The following is a 21,668-nucleotide window of genomic DNA, read 5'->3' as shown; positions in this document are numbered from 1 at the left end:
TTCCTCTATATGTATAAGTAACAAAGAACACAGGACAATTACAGTACAATAGGCAATAGACCCTGAGTGGATATTTGGACTCGCTCACCAAGTCACTTGTTACTGCACAGCAGTCTTCCAGAACTCCAAACACATTCATGTCCTAACAAAATTACAGATGATTCTGGATCACTTGGAAAATGCTGAGACTATGCTGTTAAATCTGCAAAGATCAAGGGTCAACTATACAATGAAGGATAAATAGTTCTTTTAAATTGCAATAACAAATCAAAGACGTCTTCAAGATGTATACTTTTTTTCTACTTGAAATTAGTTCCAAGAGTACTATGGATAAAATATAGAAGCACTCCAGAAAATAATACATCTCATTATAGTAGTAAGTCAGGACATTTAATTTGCAACAACCTAAATGTCCTCCAAAGTATGTACAGAGTTTTCATTTCTCAGAAGCTTGTCAGTTCCACCTGAGACTGTGATTTAAAAAAAAAATTGTAAATTACAGGTATTAGTAAATGTGAGAAAACTGTAATTAGTCTAAAATCATAGGCAGAGACCAGCCGTAACGGTTAAAGTGGCAACTTTGTCTTGAAGTATGAGGAAAATACATGTGTCTTATTATTGCAATTGGTGAACTACTGGCTTGTGACAAAAGTCTCAATGCTGTAGGATGGAAAATACTTCCCTAGCCTTTCAGCAAGAAACAAACTCAAGAAAAGAACCCCAGCAGGATCAACCAGTGTCAGTCAGCCTCCACTGTTAAGTCTTCACAGATCCTCAAAACCAAACCCAGTTTCATCACAGCTGGGTAAATATCCACATAACTGCTCACTGGGGCTGGGGCGGCAGAGCTGTTACTTGGGACACATTTTTTCTTTTTGTCAAACCACTGAGCATTACCACTAGGAATACAGGTCACTATAGGATGGTGACCTTAAATCATAACCTGTGCAGTTTTAAAAACAACAAAACGTTTGTTGGGCTCTGATATTTGCAGTTTTACAATCACTTAGTATCAGTGGGCTTTTAGATTTAGCCCAGATATTAACTTAATAGACTATGTGAGCCAAACCCAGACTGGGTAATTCTTTACTTTTCACTTCTCTAGTTTATCAGTAATAGAAGACAATAGGTCTTTCGAAATTTCTGATGCAGTGATGTCCACCCAAATTTGTCCTGTGTGGGTATAGGCTCCCTTTACTCCAGAAGGCTCTGAAAGTCCCTTTATCTGAGGAGACCATCATTATTTTCCCTTTGAATCCTAAATTGTAAATAGTAATTAGCTACATGTAGTAGAATAACATGACAAGGAAGCTTTTTGTTATAAGAAAAGTATGTATCCTCTGCATAACAGTGTACATAAAGAGAACGGTGCATTATTTCTTAGTTTGCTGTTGATCTGACTTCAGTTAGAGCTGAATGGAGCCTATTCTAGACTATGCATTCTCAGTGAGGCAGTATTGCCCCCCACAAAGAAAATACTGGTTCTTGTGGGTGGGATGTGAAACAATCTTAGATATTACACATTACTTTTGTATATAAAGCACAGATATACATACAATATGTAAAGAGATATATAGTATATCTATCATATTCAAATTTCATGGGTGGGGTAACTAGGGGGAAAAAAATATCTAAAGAGGCTCCTTAAGTGGACAATAATGAAATAATAGCTGAGAAACACTGCTCTAGATATTGGCAAAGCAATTGTTTGAAACCTCTGGCCAAAACAATTACAATTATTATTTTGGAAATAACAATTTTTTGTTTAAATTTAAGCTTTTGATAATAGTTAAATTATTGTCTTTTTGAAGATAGCCACTGTGAATTGGAAAAAAAAAAAGCAGAAACACATTCTATACGGTTACAAATATTTTAAGAAATGCTTTGATCTTGTTAGGAATGACTGAAAACTACTTTTAACAAGTTGATCATGTCATTTTTCAGGAATTCATAAACTATCTGTCTTATTAAACCTATCATAAAATATATGTAATTATCTTCTGTCAAAATCCTAATCACAGTTTTAAAAAAAAATTGCTGATGAAAAATTTAACAAACTTTTTTTAAAGATGTAATACTCTGCATTTCTTTTGTTAAATTCCAGAAAGCTTGTTTTGCAAAAAATTGCCCAAATTTCAAAAGTATGCATGAAAAATTAAACATGCTATGTACTGTTACAGTGATGTAATAGGAAAAAAATGAGACAAATGCCACCTGCAACTCATCTGCTTTTCCTCCAAAAATGTTTGCAAAAATGTTTGCAAAATTAATAATAGGGCAAGTTTCAAAAATATTTCACATTCAAGGAAAGAGATATTCTTTTTTGAATATTCTGAAATATACTCAAAATAAGTTTATGCATAAAATTCACTTTTCATGCCACTTTAAAAAAAGATAAATTATATAAACAACAGAAAATGGCCACTCCTGCCAATAAAAGGCAGGGTAGGCAAGAAACTTTCAGTTATCAACTGATGACCAAGACTTCCACAAGTAATCTGCCTCGTCTCTAATGATAAATCATGTCCCCTTCCTTCCAATTCCTTCTTCTGGAAGTAATAGTGCATCTGAGAATTAAAGAGCTAAGAAGACAGATCTGCTAGCCATAAAAACTTCTAATTTGATTTATGCAAGAATAAATCATGCTCACAAAAAGGGACTGGCACTGTTCTAAATTAAAGTAATCCCAATAATTATAATCAAAGTTCTTCAGTTGGCTGAAACACAGCCAGCAGAAGCATTAACCTAAATGTCTGCTTCAGCAAGAGCCAGAAAATGCTAATGTTGACATTCGGCTTCAAGAAAAATTATACAGAAAAAAAAAAATCACACAAAAAAATCACATATCAGTGGAAAAACTAGTAAGAAATGAAAGTCTGGGGAAAAGATTTTAAATTCCACATTCAACTAAACAAGTTTTGTTTTCATTAGAGGCTGTCATTTTGTAGAATGAAAATAGTTATCTTATTTTCTGAAATGGCATTGTTAGAGTTATTCAGCTTTTTCATGGTTGAGATAAGATCTGGAGGGAAAAATAAAAAGTCATATGTTAAACAGTTCAGCAATTTAATGTGATGTGAATCTAGTTCTTGATTTTTCATTTATTTCTTGAATACAGTAATTATTTGAAGATTATGATATAAAAGTAAAAGACAACAGTAGAGATCATCTTCAATTGAGAACTTCAAGCCATGACAGGTAGCTCAGGCACAGAAAACAGAGGACGTGATGGCCTTTGAGTAAAATTTCTACCATATAAACCACCAAATTAATTAGCAACTCTTAACATGTACTACTGTATTATATTCATACTACTCCAAGCCAGTGGCCCAAATGAGAAGTCTGCTTTTGAAATTTACAGAAGAAAATAGGAAATCAATATACGTTATGGAAACAAAGTGCACTTATGACCACCTATATTACAAAAATAAAGTATTGCTCAAATGAAATAAATATTAATGAGAAGCCTTATTTCACAGGAATAAAAAAATTCATATTTGATTTTCAAAAATATGATGAAATTATAATTTCATTAGCCATATGATATAACTTCAAATAAAATCTGAATTGCAAGCCACACTTAACATCATGGAACAAACAAGGTGACATTTCATTTTCTTTTGTGTCACCATTTCATTCGCGTACAATGACTAAGATGCTCCTATAATGTGTGATTCATGATGAGTCATTCTTATAAAGGAATTTTAAATGGATTAACGTAATAATTAAAATTTAAACTTCAAAAAATAAAAGTAAGGAATCTGAGAACATCAAAAATACTTTCAGATAAATGCCATTTCATTCTGAGCTGGACAAACATGGTTATTTTGTTTTATATTTCAAGCATGAGGCCACCAACCATGGTCTCATATTTGGGTTGGGTCACATGTCCTTTGACAGTTGTTTTTAGAAGTAGAGTAGATATTTCAGGATGATGATTGAAATTGAGAAAGGCAAATAAAAGGAACAGTGGTGAGCAACCATAACAGATAAGAATTCCAAATTAAAACAACCTATTATCTACCGCTTAAGAAAAGTCTTGTATGCAAGACAAAAGTCTTGTCCTATTGTCTAGCATACAAAATTCTTACTGGCCAGCACTTCACAGTTATGTGTTCGTCAGCAGGTTTTATGCCACAGTACAATATCTTTTCTTTCATTAGAGGAAGAAATCATTACTCATGTTAGTTCTCTATACCTTCTGGCCTCTTCATTGTCTCTTATAAGCCTATGTCTCCATCTAAGCCTTTTGCTTTAATCACTCTGCTTGGAAGTTTGTTGTTATTCAGTCATTCATTCATTTAGTCAATCAACAAATATCTACATAATCTATTCTATATGCTACAAAATCTGCTAGACACTGGGGTCAGATAAGAAGAAGGAATGTTCATATGCATTTAACATATTGTTGTGGTTCTGTAGTTGTTTTTTTAATGTAAATTTTCCTTCTGCACTAACAACTTCCATAATCAGGGACTATCCCATTCCATATGGAAAGTAGCACATATACATTTACTGCTGGATGAGATATATAACTAGAGTATCCATTAGAACTACCTTTACCCTTTCTCAAAAGAAGAGGTATGTTTAAAATTATAATCTGTATTATAGTCATTGAAACAGTGATTTCTAATAAAAACATTTAACATATGCATTTCCATTTGGTGTTTATTGTTAGTTTTATATATTTAGCCGACATAAGTTATATCCACAAAGTTCCTTTTACACACACAGTAATCTCTCTGTTAACGGCAAGCAAGAGTAGTGGCAAAAGCTAAATGGAGGATACCAATATTACATTTGTTCTCTGGTAATACATCTTCAGAGATCCATAACCACGAGAAGCATAAAATAGGTAATCAGTACCAAAAGGAAACTAACACTTTACAATTGAAATGTAGTGATTATATAAACACTGTTAAAATAGAAATTTATAAAAACATGACTCTTACTATTAGAAATTTTATGTATATAAAACGAATCCACAGGAATTTTTTTCTTAAAAAGGTATATGCTATAATGCCATTGATTTTTTTTTTTTACAGGATCCCTTGCTTTGCCTCATTAAGAAACAGCACTTTTAGGTCATTCCTTATTAACTTCAAATAATTAATCCTAGGAGCTAGGAATTATTGAGATTAATACTAACATAGGGATCAGAAGACTTGGGTTCAAGAGTAAGATGCATTATCTACTTGGTGTTTGGCTTTAAACAAAATGTGCACTACTACTCCAGCATCTTACTTAATGCTTCTACCAAACAAAATGATACCTGACTTCTTCATCCAGTATGGCTACTGTGAAAATTAAATCAATAAAACTATAAGCAGTTGGAAGCTAGCGAACCCTATTTAAAACAGGAGAGAGTGAAATATGTGGTTCTCCAAATAATAGTCAAATTCAAGTACAGAAGAAAACAGCTTTCAGAGGACTTAAAATGCCCAATTTGACTAGCTATTAAAAATTTCCAAAGGACAGCCTCTGCAAGATACAGGAGTGTCTTAGGTCTGTCCATCTGTGTCTTCATTCAACATACATTTATTAAGTGACCTGGGATAGCAATGAATAAAATGAATATGTTCCTTTATCTCATGAAGTTAATATTCTAATGGGAGAAAAAGGCAAAAAAAAAAAAAAAGTAGCTCAATATCAAGTGCCATGAAATAGTGATAATCATAAAGGGAAAGTCATGAACAAAGGGCATATTTCGGGTGTGTAGGAAAGTGCTCTAAGATAGAAATACCTGAGAAAGAAGATGTTCAGGTGTGCTGACACTCCTTCATCTCAATTCCCTATCCCAGGAGTGGACACATGACCAAACCAACAATAAAATATTTTGTCCTAGAAATCTGGAATTAGGACTCCAAGACTGTTATCTTTTAAAGTGCTTGGACCAGGCAGTGTTACAAAGATGGCCTAAAGGGGCTTGTTTCTGTTTGCTTCCTTGATTACCCAAAGAATGAAGGAATTGAGCATAAGTAGAGATGGTCCTGGGGAGATGGAGTGACCTCAGTTCTACACAGCTTTCCAGTTCCTAGTTCTAGTCTCTTTCGAGGTACAGCTGTGTTTTAATCCCGTGGAGCCCATGAGATCCATCTGGAGCTTTCAAATAAATTCCCTTCTTTTGCTTGAAGTGATTCAAATAGGTTTATCTTTCTAAAACGTGATTACTACAACTGGGTTAAACTGCTACCCTAGCTCCATCTGGAAGCACATTTAGAATCCATTTATCAAATTAATCCTAAACACTGTCAGCTAAGAGGAAGCATGGTAGGTGGAGAAGGTACAAGGAATGGAGAGGTGATGACAGAGTCGAACGGACATGGTGAGAACTCCACAAAGAAACACAAAGGACAGCTTAGAATTTCTCTAAGACTCAGGGTATTGAGCATACGCCTCCATCATGGCACCTTGAATGGAGAGTTGACAGGACCTATCAGCAATATGGCCTTTGGCCTTTTGGTTTCCTAAAATAACTCTACTTTTGAAAAACCTGTCATGATAGCACCAATCTACTTAAAGTCTTCAGTTTTTTAATGTTCATATCAAAATTTTATTCCAACCATATTACATAAATATTTGTGTGAGTATGCATTCTTACATGTACAAGAATATTTACTGCAGCAGCTCTAATAGTGGGAAAATTTGGGATTAACAAAAAATACATCAAAAGGCAATTGGTTTACTAAACTATGATACAGTCATAAGGAAACATAATAATTAAAAAGTAATTAGGTATTAATTACTATATGTACAGACATTCAATGATGATCAAAGTATAATGGCAAATAGAAAAAAGAAAGCTTCAGGAAAGAACATACAGTATTAACCTCAGTTCAAAAATAAGCATATGTCTCTGTACAGTTATACATGTGATCAGAATATGCAAAGAAAAATCTGTCGGGCTCTCCTTCAAACTCTTCATTGAGGAGACTACATCAGATTGGGACTGAAGGGAGATCTTCATTTTCTAATTTGTCATTTTCTACACTGTTAACATTTCTCACAAGTATGTATCACTCTTCTAATCAGTGAACCGGTAAAGGTATTACACTCAAACCATGCCTGTGCAGATAAAAAAAGATATGTTCGACTATATGAAAACTGTAAGCAAACTTACAGATTTAGAAATGTGAGAAAATGTAATTTTTTTCTTTCTCTTTTTTTAACTGCACTACAGTCCTGTAAAGAAAAGAACCTTGTCGTTTTACATCTTGCTCACAGAAGACAGCACTTTTAGAAAGGCATAAAGTACTGATAGTACTAAAAATAACCCCCATATCACCACAGCACCCAGCTTTCACTTAACTCCCTTTGCTATAAATATCTTAAGAATAACACCCTCACTCTCTAGAGTACTCTTAACCATGTGGCTGGAGAGGAAGTCGCACTACTTTCTAGGCTAGAATATGGCTTTGGCAAAGGAGGGAGCTCCTTTGGGGAAGGAAAAATAGGGTTGTCATAGCACCGTGACAGGCTTTCCCCAGAAAGCTAAATTGGGAGATCACTGTACTTAGGTTAAAAATAAAGCAGTCTCTTCTTCAGAAACAGGTGACTGGAGTTTTGCCTTATTCGTGAGGATGCTTTTATCTGGCACAGCTGGCAAAGCTCCTTGCAGGAGCCTTCCACTTGTGAGCATGCAACCCAAAATCCGCTGCCTTGGACTGAGATGCATAGACTAGTGTGCCCTTCATTTGTAAACACATGTGTAGTTTATTTAGGAATATGATAACTATGCCAAGACACATCCTCTCACTTCCCCTCATACTTGTGAACAACACACACCAATTACTAAATGTTTGACTGGAATTTTAAAAATTTTTCTGTTCTCCCCTTCCTGTGAATTTTGGACTCATTCGATGGTGCTTAGAAAAAAAATACAAGAGTCCGCATCCCCACCAATTGTCTGGTTCTTTTATTGTACCTGAGGTCCACGTCACAGTTACAACAGAAATTTATCCCAAAATCCTACCTTAATCCTCACTTACTTTGGGAAGAGCATTCTCTTAAATATACCAGTCACAACGCGGAAAAATGCTAAGAATGTTTGTATTGGCTGTATTCTATCTTGCAGGCAATATTTTTTTTAATATGATAAACCCTGCAGCTTTCTTAAATTACAAAATGCCTCACAGCAGGGGAAAAAGAAACCCAGAGCCATTTTATCTATAAAATTCATTATTATTTCAGGACACCAAGGGTAATAGAATGCATGTTCCTTCATTCTGTCCTTAACTAGTCTTTGCGAGGGGCAAATTAAAATAATTAGATGACTAGAGAATAAAACTGTTAACAGAACGTTTGTTTTTTCAACCTTTGAAATTTCACCTTTGCGAAGATTAAGGTTCACATTCCTTCACTGGGTCATTCCTTCAAGCAGCTGAGGGCCCACTCAGGCCAGGCTGAGGTTTGAAACACTACATTCCCTCTTAGTGATGTTAACGGGATTTCAAACAATGGAAGCCAAAAAATGTAGAGGTGATTTGTACCCTATATACCCAACATGATTCGGCCCTCCGTATGACCTTCTTAGCTATTCCTGAAACTTTAGCCAATGATTAATCCTTATAGTAAAAGAGTTACAACAAATCTTTTTAAATGTCCTGTTTTAAATAGTTCATGAGGAACTGTGCTATTTATATAAAGTCTTGTGAAACTAAGAAATGCAAATGTAACTGCAGTGACGCATATTTTTCACCTTTCATATTGACAAAATCTGACAACACCTGTGATGACAAGGCTAGGAGAAACAGGAACCACCATACTTTATTGATAGGAAAATATGGGATAAAACCGGAGATATCCGGAGAGGCGGGGGAATCTGACAATATCTATAAGTTGACAACATACACATCTTTTGCTCCCAGACGTGTGCAAATATAAATATGCAAGATATTTACATAAAAGCTAAAGATTCAATTTCAGCCAAATGTCCATCAGTAGGTGAAGAGCTAAAGTATTTGAAGTATGAAACTTCCATATCATGAATGACATGAGCTGTAGCAAAGAACAAGGTATCTCTGTGTGGAAATTATCAGGTCCGGGCAAAAAATATAGACAGACAGATAGATAGGTAGATAGATACACATATATTTGAGTATACGTTGAGTGTCTCTGGAAGGAAACTGCTAACAGTGACTGTCGATTAGGAGAAATAGCCTTATCATTGCGAATGTACCCATTATTAATACTTTAGATTTTCACATCATCTACAAATATTATTTATTCTTAAATTTTTTTTTAAATCTTGTAAAATTTTATGTAAAATTTCCAATTGCTGATTCAACAGTTTTCAATTGTTAATACAAATTCAATTTTCTCACAGTGCTTACTTTCTAACACCTTTCATTAAAACTATAAAATCCTTCAAGGTTCATCAGTTCAAATCCCAGCCCCAGCATGTAGCTTTCATTGGCCACTCTGCCCAGACTCAATTCTCATCTCTAAACTTCTACAGGACATAGAATCTATGCCTCCATTATGATTTATATGCTACCAGCTTTGTTGTATTGTTGCTTAACTTCCCATCCTCTTAATAAGAATGGACGCTCCTTGAGAGAAAAGAGGATAGGGTAGGGGAGAAGGCTTTGTCTATACTTCTCTCTATGGCTGCTACAGTGGAAAACATACAGTACACTCTACACATATGCCAGCTGTATGCCCTGCAATTTACAGACAGCAAATTGTGTTGGGTAAAAGGCAATATCCGAAAGGCATCTCAGAGAATGGGGCAAGCATCAATAAATATCCATATACACTTTATCCTAAGAGCCCATTTAATGTGTCCTGGCATGAAAGAACATTAGTTTTATAATATTTTACTCTTTGGGGAATATTAACCTTTAAATCAATAGACTAGCTGATTTCAATGCTGAGATATTAGAATTTAAAATTAGAATATCTTCATAATTTCTGACAGGGAAATTAGAATAATGAAAAGATGATTACTAAATTCTAAATGTATAAACTAAGAATATAACATTCTCATTTGCCACACTTGCCACATTTCTGCTTCCTTCAGGATTTCGGTTGAAATATTGCTTTCATTTTTCTCTCATATTTAATCACCATTAATAATCTGACAGGTTAACAAATTCTTCCTTTAAAAAATAATGACTTTGCACTCAACTTCAAGTTATCTTTAAATGGCAGTTATATATATGAAAATATTATTAGACAACTCACTCTAAAGTGACAAAGATTTTAATCTAAAACAACACATGCAAATAACAAAATATTGTACAATAAATATACTCTAGCCATTTTTCTCATTTACAAGGCTATCTTGATCATTTTGTTTGTCTTAATCTATAGTACTTACTGCTTAATCTAGGACATTTGAAGAAGCCTGCATATTCATTACAGATGTACAAAGTTCCATAATGCTTTGTCTTAACAAATAATATTTTAACACAGATCCATTTACACAATCCTCAAGGAATTCAGTGGTAGATGTGGAATTATCTGATTTCCTAGTGTTTTCAGCATTATAGAGAGCAGACGATATTTTTAAAAATGGAAGGAACTGCCATGTTAGTTTGGCTAAGATCATCCCTTCTCGATTCTTCCCCAGAAGGTTCTCTTAATTTACCTAAAAATATCTATGCTTTAAATAAAAATTAACCATAATCATTGTATAAAAGATACATAAAATAGGAAAACCAGTATCATGATCAACAGTGATGGTATTAGGGTAGGAAAAAGTAGAGTGTAAAGGAAAGCTACGAGCGCTACAAAGATGATCAGCAAGGTCAGATGGAACTAAGATGGAGAGAAGAGATGGAAACTAAGTGATATAAGGAAGGGACCATAGGAAAGAAGAGAAATGTGAGATAAGAGAACTGGCAGCCTCAGAAACGATCAGTACAGGGACAGCAATCTCATCTTGTGTTCCAGATATGGGTCTTGAGAGAGAATAGTGGTGTCTTTAATTGAATTTAATGTTTTTTGAGGTGCTTTGAAAACTGAAGCTCTATGGTTCTAAGTCAGATGAAGAAGAAAAATAGTTCTAGGTGATTAGGGTTTCAGTCAGTTTTATGCTAGCAAGTGTTATAGACCTTGGTTACAAAGCCTAAAAACCAAAAATGCAAGAAGCCTTTAAGGCTACAAATAGGATAGCAAGGAATGTTCTCACGAGTAAGATTTTTAAGGGATTCAAAGAAACACTAGATTTAGCCTAAAGCATTCATCAAGTCACATAAAGGATATTGTGCCTCAGCACGAATTCACAAGGTCAAAGATCAGGACAGACACAGAGAGAGCTCTATTAATTAAGAAGTAGGCATACGACATTTAGACTTCTTTATATTAGGGACATTGTACAATAGTAATATCACCTCATTTTTATCATTAAAATTATACAGTTGGCACAATCCTAGGTCTGTGCTATTTTCCACTTATAAGATGAAGCTATAACGAGTTTTCATAAAGAGGTCTCAGCCTAGAGAGACTGAGAAATAACAGGTTCTGCAAACTAACATGATGTCTTCCAGAAAATAAGGCTCCCCTGCAGAAGGCAAAATGTATATCAGTATAACTAACATTTTAATAGTTTTTTATAATTTATAAAATACTTCCACATTCATAATTTGTTATCATGCGATATTATTGCAATCCTTAATTCCATCTGTATCCCTCTGCAAGCAATTTTACTTCTCTAAAGTGTTTCTCTGAATGTAAGAGGATCCACAGAAATGACCACCCATTTAAAAATGTAAAGCAAATATAAGGAGCTTTATGTAACTTCAGGGTAAACTGTCATATTCTAGTATATTCTGTACTGACTGTGACTTAGCAATGACTAACATTCTATTCCATTAAACTGCCAATTTTTTCATGTATATCTTCATTTCCTTCAGACACATGACCTCTCCTATAAAAAGCAACTGAGTGTAATTTCTGCAGTGCAAGAGATAGATTGCACACAAAGAGCAAAAACAATAATTACAAAGATGAAACCATGTAAATAATCACATCAAAAAAAAAAAAAGATCAAGAAAGGGTACAACATGAAGCCACTTACTTGGCAGATCCTCACATAACACTTTCCAGTGCCAGGTGATGTTTTAACTCATGTAATCCTCATAATAACCCTATTATCAGATAGATGATATTATCCCCATTCTACAGAAGATAAAACTGAATCACAAAGGGGGAAGTCCAAGGTAAGTGCTGTTCAAAGACCAAAACTCTTATTTCTCCATCAGGGAAAAGACCTAATACTTTTTCCTATGGCACATAACTAGTTGAACTAATGCTTGCAATGTATCTTAAACTCATTTAAACATTACTCCCAGCATAAAAGAGATTAATCTGCCCAGAATTCTAGGCAATTTGGCCATTTCACTTAAATTCTACTAAGGATTATCACATTTCTTATTAGGTCAGGAGGAGTGAGATTATATGTTGAAGTTTTTCCTATACCCCAATCCAAATATTTTTATTATAATTGACATTTGGGAATATAAATAAAAGAGGAGATCAGAAACAATACATATGTAAGTGTCAGTCAAAAGCATTCTGATAAAAATCTATACTACGAAATGGCATTCATGCATGCTAGATTGTTGAGCAAAAATTGTGACTTCTTTATGGGATCACTAGGTGGCATATTACTCTGGGTTGTCTGTACAGGTACCTACAGAAGCTTTTTATCAAGGGAAGTAGCAGAGGACAAGGAACGCCTTCAAAGAAATAAGCAACAGTACTTACTACGTTTTCACAAAAAATCTTTGTGTGACATGAACTACAATTATTAAGACTAAAACAACAGAACGATTCGGTAAACTGTTATACTTTATTAAAAATTATTGAAACTAATAATCACAACAGTATAATCATCTGTGAATTGTACAATAATCTTTTCTTAATGACAGTGTTGTAAACATAATGCATATGTGAGTATATATATTATCATATACATATAGTCCATATCTTTAGATATTATATATGTTTATTTTATATTATAAAAACATCTTTGTGTGCTAGGGATAAATAGGTTTGATTAAAGTAAGATACATGAGCAGCCTTTTCTTTTTCTTAAGTAGCTTTAAATTGTATTGTTAACAGATTACTCTCCCGTAAGTAACAGAAATAAGAGGCATTTACTTGGTATAAATGTATTCTGAAAAATCTCAGGCTAATATATCATTTTTATAAAAAGAAAAGGAAAATACATGTGTTTAAAATGTTCTAAATAGTCTAGAAAGGACAGGAATTTCTAAAAAATCTAAACCATAAAACAGAATTTTTTAAATGTTTATATAGCTTGAAACACAAAAAAATAGAATTTTTTTTGCTTTCTGTGTTTTCTGGTATTTGCTGGACAAATTGTATTACCTGTATTCTTAAAAAGCAATAAAATATGTTCTCTAAAAGATACACATAAAATGGTAGACTGAAAAACAAGAATATAAAAATTTAAAAATGAATGATTTTTTATTCACCTTTGTGCGTCCACCTTTTATATCCAATAGAAAAGCATGAACAGCACATTATGGCAGCTAATCTATCTTTAGAGAAGCGTTACTGCAGTGAAGTAAATTTTACTTTACAACTCTATGGCATTTTCATAAATTACCAAGAGTTTGGTTTATACTTTGATTTTTTTTACTTACACACTGAATATTCTGCCTTTTTGTATTTCTGCTTAATATTTAAATAACAACATCACAAATATTTTATTTCTTCAGAAGTGAAGTCATATCATTTCAGTATATCTACAATTTTAGAGAGGGTTTAGTAGTAACCTTATCAAGAATTTTCCACACACAAAGTTAAACATTTTCCATTTCTTCAATCATATATTTTATGAATATCGTGATACTTGTTCTCCTTTCAATATATCACACAACAAAATGCCTGGTATGGACTTTTTGTTTGAGTGCATTTTCAACTTAACAATATTTAATACATGAACTCAGAAACTGAATATTTGAGGACACCTAGAACTGTAATACTTATTAAGTGTGAAAATGTATGGCCAATACATTTAATAAAGAGAAATACAACTATTTTAAAAATAAAAATCAGAATGAGAGACAAAGGCAGGGGCTACTATTAATGAAAATATATTACAGAGGAATTACAGTGAAATCCAACTAATTTCCAGGCCATTCAATTATATTTTTACATTTGATTTGGTCTTATTTACAAGTATAAGTTGGTGCTCTCGTTTACCTACAAAGTAAAGTGAAAGAACTCAAAAAGAATTTATGTACAGTTGACATATTTACTTTGACTTTGGTTTAACCTTGAAGAAAAATGCTATCTTCCAGAAGATAGGATCTTTAAAATTATCATTTAGCCAGATATTTAACAGCAATAAATTTCTAATTTTAGTCATGAAAATACAAACTATTTCTGAACTTTGAATTTTAATTTGAAAAGTTAATTATTCATTATTTTATTTCACAATCTAAGATGCCATTGATTATGAGATGCATAATTTTTAATGTAACTTAAAGAAAAAATATTGCCAGTTAAGTTAGGGGAGAACATATCATATGACCTTTCAACTTTTTAAAAATTATTTAGACTCATTTACACATAGACTTTTATCATATATGACCCTTATACACACTAAAACAGAAAGGTACAACAGACTGGTTACATTAAAACTTCTGCACATTCAGAGCTTACTTTTCCATATCACAAATGTTTTGAGGTTAAGTCACCAATGGGTTCTCACATTTAAGATCAATCTCTCTGCAAAATGATGGTAGTGACACACCGTTCTTCAACTGCTCCGCAATTGTCTCCAGGATTTCCTCCCAACACGTTGCTACCCTTTCTGCAAATTCCTCCCTCAAAGAATCCTTAAGTAGTTTGTTGACTGAAAATAGTAAGCACTGCAGTCAGGTCACCCGAAATAACAATCAAGTTTACACATACGGGCAATGAAAATTATATCACGGCTGGTGTCTGGAAACAGCAAAAATAAGACTTCATAGATTGTAAGATGCACCCCAACTGGAGAGCCATTAAAATGTGTAAAATATTCTGTTACTCAGAACTGAGGAAATAAGATATTCATATTCATTTCTTGTTAATCTGCAATTAGAAACAGGAGTCTTCATAAATCTCCTATCCTATAATTATAAAATCTAAGCTAATTTTTGTGCTCTCAACTAAGTACTTAATAAGATAGGATACATAACACTTTTAAAGCATCCATATCTGAACATTCACAACCAACTAAAATCTACATATGTTAGGTTTCAACAAATACTATTACTACAACAATAAATATAAACATCACCGGCCTTAAAGCTTTATGTATAATGACATAGTACAAACATATGTTTCGTTAAAGATCTTGGACACCTTGTGAATTTGGTGTGGCACTTGAATGAAAACAGATTTATTTGCTACAACTGTTCATGTATCAGACATGGACTCCGAATAGGAGATATGAGCTGTTATTATGAATATAGTTTGCCATAGAATCCTAGAAATTTGTAGTTTGTGGTAATTAAGTTTAAAGAGCTGAATTATTTTGCTAAATGTACTAAAACAGGTATTTCTGCTCCCTTTACTTCATGTTAATACCAACCGATAAGTTACAGTGACTGAAATTAATTACAGTGCCTGAATGACAAGTCTCCTTGAAATAGTGAAGTACTAAAAAGGAGAGAAGAAACCAAGCTTTGGATTTGGATAAGCTGCAATCCTGGGCCGGCCACATACCCACTGAAGAAGGTCAGACACCTTTCTTACAATACGCCAAATAGAAGAAAACACTTCATTGGTCTGTTATAGGACTTAAGAAAATTAGGTAAGTTATATAAGTAAGATTAAATCTGGTATAGTGCAGAGAATTCAGAAAATATTAATTTCATCTTCTGATTCACAATATATTTGTAATAAAATAAATTCCTGCTTGACACATACTAATTTGGAAATCTGAAATTTCAGCCTCCATTTAAAGCTCCTGAGCATCTCAAGTGTCAGAATTTTCCAGCTACAGTGTGTCACTTCTACCCCTTGAAATAATCTATTCACTGTGTTGAGGAACATAATGCATACAGAGACGATTTAAATTATTTTTCTAATAATCGGCCTTTACTGTGGTGGGGGTGGGGTAAAATCAGATAACAGTGTTTGAACAATCACAAGAGTAAAAAAAAAAAATTGTTAAAAACCAATAAAGTAAAGGAAGATAGATTTACATTAACTAAACATTTATCACGAAGATTCTCTATACAGGAACTCAGTTCTAAGTTTCTACTCAGAAGTGAAGACAGTAGCCAATTCTTCATAACACAGCTAACACGAGAGTTGCAAACTTGTAGTCCAAAAGACTATACTGCCTGCTTGTCTGTTTGCTGTTTTGTTTTGGCCCCTACAATGTTTTTTTTTTTTAAAAAATATATTAAATGGTTTCAATATTTTAGTATAAAGAGATTTCACACAGAAATTGACTTCTGGCTTTTCTTAAATAATAATTAAATCTGGCCACACCATTTCTATTACTTCTCTGGCTCTTTAACCATATGAACTTGACACCCTGGTTCAAATCAAGCTTTTTCCAGAAAAGCCCTTTCAGATGAACACCAAGTCATACACCACAGCACAAGTCTGTGTCCTTATCGGTCTTAGGTTATTATCTTATTTTTTACATGTATTATCTTTTAAAAACACATTGCTTAGAGCTCTTTCTCGAAGTAAAATTCCAAAGCAGTCATCCTGTGAGATTAAAATGTCTGAGAGTAGGGACAGGGCAGCGCCCATGGAGCACAGTACATTGCATTTCACCCTGAGTGCAGGAAACTGAGGGTGATTCTGCTGAGCTCCAAACTGGTGGCAGCTCAAAGAAAGAGTCCGCAAGTGCTAAATCCTAAGCCATTCTTTCCTGGAGCATCTTTCTATAAATGATTTCTGCTCACTGCTGTTCAGCTTCAAGATCGTGAAGCCAGAAACTGCAATGACATGAGGCTTTATAGTTCAAACAAAGGGAGTAAATAACATTGTAAAGCACATGACAAGCCAAAAACCAATGTGAACTTCGTTAGAAAATCCAAAACCCACACATAGATACTGACATCTTCATTGATATGCGTCAAGATACATTCCAATGAGGATTGTTTCCTACATGTTTATTTGTAAACTTATTTTCCTGATAAAAATCAGTCGTACTTTACCATTTATTATTATTATACTATATGATAATTACATACGGTTTTCATAATTAACTACGCACTTTCGAAAGTTATGTTACAATAGCATATAATATACTTGTATCATGTAAAACCCAAAAAGAAATTCTGGAGAAAATTAGAGAGGAATGAAAGTACAAAATAGCTTCTAAGTTGATTCTCTCAGCAAGAATTTTCCCAACTTTTTTTTTCAGTTTTGTATTTGTTTCATTTTTAAATGGGACATGAGTCCAAAATTCTTAAAGAAGCAGGTAGAAAATAAAGAGAAAAAATTATAAGAACAGAAATTGTGACTTTTTCCAGTTGTAAGTAAATTTAAAGCAAGAAATTTTAAGAAAACATTTAGATAAAGAGGCTATGTTTTATTGAAATATATCCTCTCAGCCTTAAAATTATAAAAATTTCTAGTTATAAATAAATTTAATGCAATCAAAACTTTAAAAGCACTTGGGTATGAAGGCTACCTTGCATTTCGTATTTGAAGATAAAACAAACTGAATGGCTTCCTGAATAGTTAATTCTAAATCTTCAGTACCGTAACGCACGTCATGAGCATAGTATTACTTATGGGGTAACACTAGCTTTGCCCAGTGGACTGTGGAATAATTTAACTAATTGTGTAATTTCATGAGGTTAGGTACCACTGAAAAAGAAAAACAAAATGAAATATCTACCCCACCTAGAAGAGATATAGGAATCAAATATCTCTGGGATTTTCCTGCTTCTTCTGTAAGTATCGTGTGACCCATAATTAAATACCTTTCCAATACTTTCCCCCCTTCCTACAGTGTCTACCACACAGCAAAGGAGTTAACACTTGTTTATTTGGATGTTGACCATCTTCTTATTACAATCCCATATCAGTAGCTAGCTCTTAAAGGAAACTCTCGGCAGTGCAGCTCACCTGGTTTTGCCCAAAATAGTTGAACAAAATAGTGGCTACAGTTGTCAGTCACAGCTCACCTGGTTCAGAAGCCTCTTTATAACATTGCCCAGGGGCACCCTTCACTCTAGATATTAAAAGACAAACAGCTGAGAATGATTGAACCTACACTATGAAATGAGAATTTCGTACTATTTGCTCCACAGTTAAGTTAACCATAAACATATGCAGCGCAAGAGGGTGTCTGATATTTTAAGCCTCTAAATTACTTCTCCCTGGGAGAAACCTTAAGCCAGATGTGGCTAAATGCACCATCTATTTTTCTGGCCTTGTGTAAAGACCAGAGTCTATTTCATGCACTCTGTCTTGGGACAGTCAACGACTTGTGCTAAGGGATAAAACACAAATTTCGAAGTCTTCTAGTTCAGCCGCTATTAAAGTTTATGCTGCAAGTGAAAGTTTTCATCAGAAATGTTAACACAACAATTTTAATTTTCTCCCATGCACTAGACTTTCCCTGCTGCTATTTACCAAAAGCCTGCTAGTGGCTCCTCTCTCAACTTACATTAGATTGGTGTCACTGTCTTTCTCTGCAAACCACTTCCCACCACCTGCATCTCTTTACAATAAATATACATAAATTTTCACTATATTTTACCCAAAAAAACTCCTAAAAAACAATATGTCATGTGACTGGATAAATTATAAGATATAGAAATATGAATGTAACAAAAAATAAACTATACAAACCAATCCGAAGAAAACATTCTGACAGTTCCTCAATAGGTTTTATAATGTTTATAGAATTACTATAATGCCAAACAATTCCACTCCTAGGTAAAAACCCAAAGAAATGGAAACAGATGTTCAAACAAAAACTCACACGCTATTGTTTGTTGCAGTCTATTCACAATAGCCAAACGGGAGTAACATCTCAAGTGTCGCTCAACAGCAGAATGGATAGACAAAATGGACAATGTCCATACAATGGAATATTATTCAGAAAAAAAGGGATTAAAGTACTGATATGATAAAACAACATAAATAAACATTGAAAATATGCTATATGAAAGAAGCCAGACACAAAAGGGCACATACTATATAAACCATAAACCATCCACATGAAATATGCAGAATTGGCAAATCCTTAAAGAAAACAGATTCCTGGTTGCCAGGGGCTGAGTGGAGGAGAGAATATGAAGTGACTGCTTAATTGGCGTGGGGTTTCCACTTGAGGTGATGAAAAAGCTCTGGAATTGGATAGTAGTGATGGCTGCGTAACATTGTAAACCTAGTTAATGCCACCGCATTGCACTGTGTAATGGTTACAATTCTAAATTTTATGTTACAAGTATTTTACCTCAGTAATAAAAAAAGTCAAAGTGGCAAATTGTTCATGATCTATATGTAAGCAATTGTTCATGAAAGGACTTCTATAAAAGGCCCAGAAATGAAAGAGACCAATGACTTACTTTGCCATTTGATGGGTATTCTTTCTAAAACTCCTTTAGATCTTAACTTTAAATTCAGAATGTTTCATGTGTTGGTATTGTTAAATATAATAATATAAAGGCCATTGGTATTCTTCCTGAAAGGGGAAGAGATTAGAAAACATTCCTTGTTTTCTTTACACTTCTATTATAAAAATAGAAGAACTGGAATACAAATTATTAAATAAGATGGCTATATTGTTAAAATATATTGACGTTAGAGATGTTGAACAGAAGACAACAGCTACAAAGAGGACATTCTTTTAGGTCTCTGTCCCCCTCCAGCAAGCACAGAGCACCACCCCAAATCTCACTGACTGGACTACTGCTTTGAAAATATGAATTCGATATTGTTGGTAGAAAGTAGTTTCTTAAAACCAGTGTGATAGGTATTCTCTGGTTCAATATATTTTAAAGTTCAGAATATGTTTCAGTTCAATGTCACATAGGCAAACTCAATGAACATTTTTATATTTTCATATATATTGTCTTAAATGTCTTCAATGTAAATATCAGCTAATTTTGAATCTTATGTTCCTTCTAACACACCAACTCTTGTGGCCATTATAACACAGCCAATAAGGAAATCCACCATGCACTGTTCTTTATTATACAGCACCCTGTTCTCTCATACTAAATGGTTAAATAAAGCACCAATACAAGAGTGAAATACACACTACCATGCTCATGTACTAATGTTAATAATCTAATGCCTATCTGACAGGTACCAACAGAAGCTAACTTTACACAAATATGTAATAAACCATCATCCAAGTTTTATGATTATATTGCAATATGTTCCATAAATCTATTCTGAAATAAAAATTTCATGAGAGCAAGTAAATATTAAATTTTCTAAAACAATTCAAAAGATAATTTTTAATAGATTGTTATATTTAGTATTTTCTAATTAAAGAGGAATAAATTAACATTACACATTAATTTTACCATTACGAAAAAATCTATTCTGATTTGTAAAGAAGAGAGTAAGTCACATTAAAACGATATACAAAAATTCTGACTCACGTAGGCAATGAATTATAATTATGTCCCTCAAATTTTGCTTTTCTTCTTCAGTAATCAGTAGTACCAAAACTAATCATCTACTACCAATGCTTTTAACATTAATGACAACGGCGACTCTATGCTTTATGCCTACTTTTGGCCAAGAGCTGTGCTAGCCCATTTGACATATATTATTTCTAATCCTCACATTAAACCTCTACATAAGCAAAATATCCCCACTTTACAGACTAAGAAACATGGGCTTAAAAATTTTAAGTAACTTGAGTAACTTTGAATTACTATTAATGATGGAACAAGGATTCTAATTGGTGTATATGACTCCATTCTCTGCTCCTGCCAGTTCAGCATGACTGTCCTTTGACCAAAGCCCATGGTCATAATATTTTTAGGAGAATCTCGATTTTAAAGATTACAGAAACAGAGACTTAGGAACATGGACAATGGACTAGTGGTTATCAGAGGTTAGGGGGTGGGGGAAGAGAGGAGAGGTAGACAGGGGGTCAAATATTGGGGGGAGGGGGAGGGTGAAGTGGGTAAAGGGGATCAAATATATGGTAGATGAAGGAAACTGCACTTTGGGTGGCAATCACACAATAGAATATATAGATGTCAAATTATAATGTACACCTGAAAATTATATAATTGCATTAACCAATGTCACCCAAATAAACTTAATAAAAATAAAAAATAAAAATAAAAATAAATATTACAGAAATGCTTTAAAACCAGAAGAAAAAGGTACATGTTGACATAGTTTAATGCAGCTATGTTATTATGTGTATCTATTTTCTAAAGACAAAACTATAATTGGTATATTTATAATTTACAAGATACTATTAACATAGTAGCTAAAGTTTACATCTAAAAAAAACCTTTTATATAAAGATAAGGGATTGGTTTAAAAGAATTTCATCAGGTGGACTACTCAGAGAAAATCAGTCATTAATTTAAGCAATTAAAATTAATATTTTGTAGTTTTTACACTTTGATGACATATAGGACCTTCCTTCATTTTTAGAGCTTTTCCTGAGAGTTCCCTAAAATAGCAAAATTCTGTGAAAGACAGTGAAAACTTCTCAAGCACTAACATGCTGCTGCAAGTTATTAGCACCT

At 33.5% G+C, this 21,668-nt stretch overlaps 1 protein-coding gene across 2 annotated transcripts in view; it reads right to left on the bottom strand.

Moving 5' to 3' along the window:
• ANK3 (ankyrin 3) overlaps positions 1-21,668 on the bottom strand; it is a 567,956-nt gene that overhangs the window by 416,806 nt on the left and 129,482 nt on the right. The gene's annotated exons all lie outside the window — the stretch shown is intronic.

Source organism: Rousettus aegyptiacus, unplaced genomic scaffold (genome assembly GCF_014176215.1).
Source record: "Rousettus aegyptiacus isolate mRouAeg1 unplaced genomic scaffold, mRouAeg1.p scaffold_m13_p_6, whole genome shotgun sequence".
Classification (NCBI taxonomy): Eukaryota; Metazoa; Chordata; class Mammalia; order Chiroptera; family Pteropodidae; genus Rousettus; species Rousettus aegyptiacus.
The sequence above is the reverse complement of the archived record's forward strand: the minus strand, read 5'-3'. Positions and strand labels throughout refer to the sequence as shown.